Raw genomic sequence first — 3974 nt, 5'->3', positions numbered from 1 at the left:
TATATATATATATATATATATATATATATATATATATATATATATATATATATATATATATATATATATATATATATATATATATATATATATATATATATATATATATATATATATATATATATATATTCAGGAATATATATATATATATATATCACTTCTGGGTTGAGAAGATGCTCTAAAACATCTCATTATGAACTGAACAGACTAAAATCTCATTACCTAAGAAGGATTTTGAATAAAAATGTAATGAACATGTTTAGTTTGACCCACAGACCGACCCAAACATTTTCAGGTCACTTTTAAAGTGTATGGAAGTATTTTGGTGTCATGATCACGTTGATGTCATCTCTTCCAGAAGCCAATGTGATGATGTTGATCCGGGTGGATCCTTAGCCAGAGGTTCTGCTGCTGCCTGGACCGTCCTACCATCCAACCGGGTCATGACCTCAGTCTGTTGTTCAGATGTTCTTCTTCATCTCTTTGGGTCATTTGAACAAACTGTAAATTTGCTTTGTTTTCTACTTGAACTTTGTCTTCAGGAATTTTCCTGCTTGTTTCTTCTCTCTGATGTTTGGAGAAAATGTTCACTTCTGATTTAAACTCAAAGTTTAATCTCTCTTCCTTTTGAAAGTTAATCTACAGGATTATTATATTACAGATGAACTGGAATCAAACAGCATGATAAACACCTGATGTTTCTCTGTTTTCTTCTCTGAACAAACTGCTTCATAGTTTTGTTTCCTGGTATCAAATTCTTGTCTCCACCATTAAAGTCAGAATCATCAGTTTTCTGTTGCTCCCTTTCAAAATAAAACATATTGTTAAAATGTGTTTTATTCAGTCAGATTATAAAATAGTGAATCTTCTCCACTTGTGGATTTTAATGACTGTGAACTAAAATCCTTCTGTTGTTCAGGTTGAACCAGTGAATGTAAATGTTGCTCCATGTCTCCATCTAGTGGACCGATCGTAGAAGTGCAGGTTGAACCAGTGAATGTAAATGTTTGTGATTTTATGTTTGTGAAAAGTGCTCTATAAATAAACTTTACTTGCTGATATGGGTGATTATGGGAGGCAGAGGAATTGAGCTGCACTGGAATTGCATGACTCCATCCCTGAAGACTTCCAAGACCTCCTCTGGAAGTGAATTAACTTGGTGGGAGCAACTCAGAGTTTTGCAAGTCTCAAGTCTTTATCTTCATGTCCCGAATCAAGTCTCAAGTAAAGCCAGTCAACTCAAGTATCAAGCTGAGACAGTCCAACTCAAAGTCAGTCAAAGTCCAAGTCACATGACAAAGCGCTGAACAGAGAAAGATGTGGTGTAATGAGAAAATGTGAATAAACGGTCATGACATTAAAACTTAGATGTACTTCTAGTTTCTTCTTTTTCTTTCTTTCAAAATAGTTTATTGATACTTAAAGCATTTGAAACATGGCATTACGAGCTTACACAGAAATTTATTTTTTACAATTTCACGTTTTTCTTAATAAATACAATTAATCATTTAAATTAAACTAAAACAAGATAAAAAAAATTTTGACATTTATAAAGTTTGTGTGTTTAAAAGGTAGAGCAGAACCAGGGTGACTCTTTATGAAGTTCAGAGCCGTGCCGTTCTTCCAAACAGCGCTGGTGCTCAGAGGGGATCCCCGCCCTGCTGCTCATTCCCGCCTGCCTCACCAGGAGAGCCATGCCGCCGCTGCTGGGACCTCTGTCCGTGGAGCGGCTCCTTCGTCCAAAGAGGCGCAGGCGATATTTCTTTGTAGCTGTGTCCTTGATGCGCCACCTGCAGCTCTGGATGTTTCTCTTCTTGTTGCACGTGTTACATCAAACCGCGCTTCCCCATCATATACTGTTCCCCCAGTGCCACTTTGCTGTAGCCTTGTGCGTACAGGACCTTTTGCCCTCTGTACATGCACAATGCCAGGTATTATTTTCCCTTCCAAGTCTGCTGAAAAACGCCGTTTTAGGTTCAAAGACAGACACGTGAAAAGTTGTGTCTGACAAAAAGAAGAACTGGAAACGGCATTTTATTTGAGCTGTTTTTTTCTTCTTTTCTTTGAAAACTGAACCATAAGTTGTCAACCAGGATGTTGAGGGTAGACTCAGACGGAGGTCCTTCTGAGTCTGGTGCGTGGACAAAAGGGGAATGATTGAATGTGTTCGCACTCAAAAGGCAAAATCCCACTTCTCTTGGCAAACTGTGCTTTCACATTACACCTGCCAAGCTCACATTCTGATCTGTGAAATTGTGACCAGGTGTTTTTTTTTATTACAGGTACAAGTTTGGACGGACCATAAAAGGACTTCACAAAAGCAAAAACACCTTTTTTGCACCCACACATGATTTTGTGAAACCAGCTCCACGTTTTCCTGGTATTTTCTATTCAAATGAATATGAAGATACTTTTTTCTCAGGCACAGATTGCACATTTCACATGTAATTATCTCTTCTGAGCGGACAGGTAGCTGTGTTGCCTGCATGTTGGTAGCTGCTGGTTGGAAAGGAGCCTGTGCTGATGCACAGCTGGACACCATGTTGAAAGTCTTTGTGTGGTTAACCAGATGATTCCCAAACCTGTTCCTTTCCGTCAGTGGTTCAAAAACAGTACAGGCAATGAAAGTGAGACGCGTCTCTACAGGGTAGGCCACATCTGAAGATATGGAATTCTGTTGTAACAAAAAGAAATGAATAAAATTAAAAACAACTTCTATATAAATTGCAGATATGTTTAAACAAGAAATGTTTTATTCCCGCTCAAAATAGAGCAAGGACACAGCATAATAGCTACAAACATTAAAAAAAAATTTATAATACATCAGGAAATATTAAAAAGAGGCATGTTTGAAATTAATTACTGTAGACTCTTAACATTATTGTTCCAGTTTTGTAGGGTTCAACAATTCATTTTAGAAGTCACAATGGCCTCCAGATAATAAATATTCTGCAATGAATTGAAATTGTAAAAGTAATATTGCTCAAACAGCCAAATACAGGCATTAACTCATTAGATTTACTCAATTACTCAAACTTTTGACAAAACAAAATAAATATTAGGACTATTTTGCCATACGCTATACTCTTGAGTAAATTTTGTTGATATGCAGCTTAATGCGAGTAATTTAACTGCATGAAGAACATATTTTAATCCATTAAAAAAAAACAGGACACAGATAAATGTTGTTTATGTTAGGTTTCTACTAACCTTAATTTGTTGGCTTGCATTAATATTTTTAATTTTTGTTTTTTAGAATACCCAACAGTGCACATAACTTTATTTTTATTCATATCTGCTGAAATAAATATTATATTGCACATTATAAAACCATACTTAATAATAGCCATTTCACCAAATACTTTGTTACTCTTGTGTTTCTTGCAGAGTTAGTTACTACTAAAAATATATTGAAGTAGTGATGCTCGTCAATAGAGTATCACATCTAGATACTACACCCACCTATGATGGCAGCTTTTAGTTTATATAAAGAAATATTAGACTTTTCAGAAATTTAGCACTGGTGTACAAAAACATATTTCAAAAAAGATTAGGAATTTTAATAAACACTAGAAAACTGGTAAGGATGTAAAATAATAATAAAGAAAGACATAAATAAAAATTAGAATGTAAGTGTAGTTTCACATGCCATTATGTTGAACCATAGCGGTTTTTGCTATATGGTTCAGTACCTTGTACGACTCTTCGGCACTGTGTGAGCAAAGGGGACAGCAATATTTATCGTTCATGCACTACAGGAGAATCTTCTCTCCGTTCCGAATGTTGCAAATATGGATCTGAATAAAGAAAATAAAAAGCAAAGTTTGAGTACAAAACACATTTTTCAATTATACATTTTATCTACTTTTCTATTTTTATCTAATGGTGCCCTGCAGGGAAATAATTAACTATGCTACATGCTCAATTTAATCTTACCCTGTATGAATTACGAATTTCACTAGTTTACAGCTGTT

This window comes from Poecilia reticulata, chromosome 8, assembly GCF_904066995.2.
Source record: "Poecilia reticulata chromosome 8, P_reticulata-male-v2, whole genome shotgun sequence".
NCBI lineage: Eukaryota > Metazoa > Chordata > Actinopteri > Cyprinodontiformes > Poeciliidae > Poecilia > Poecilia reticulata.
This window is presented reverse-complemented; position numbering follows the sequence as displayed.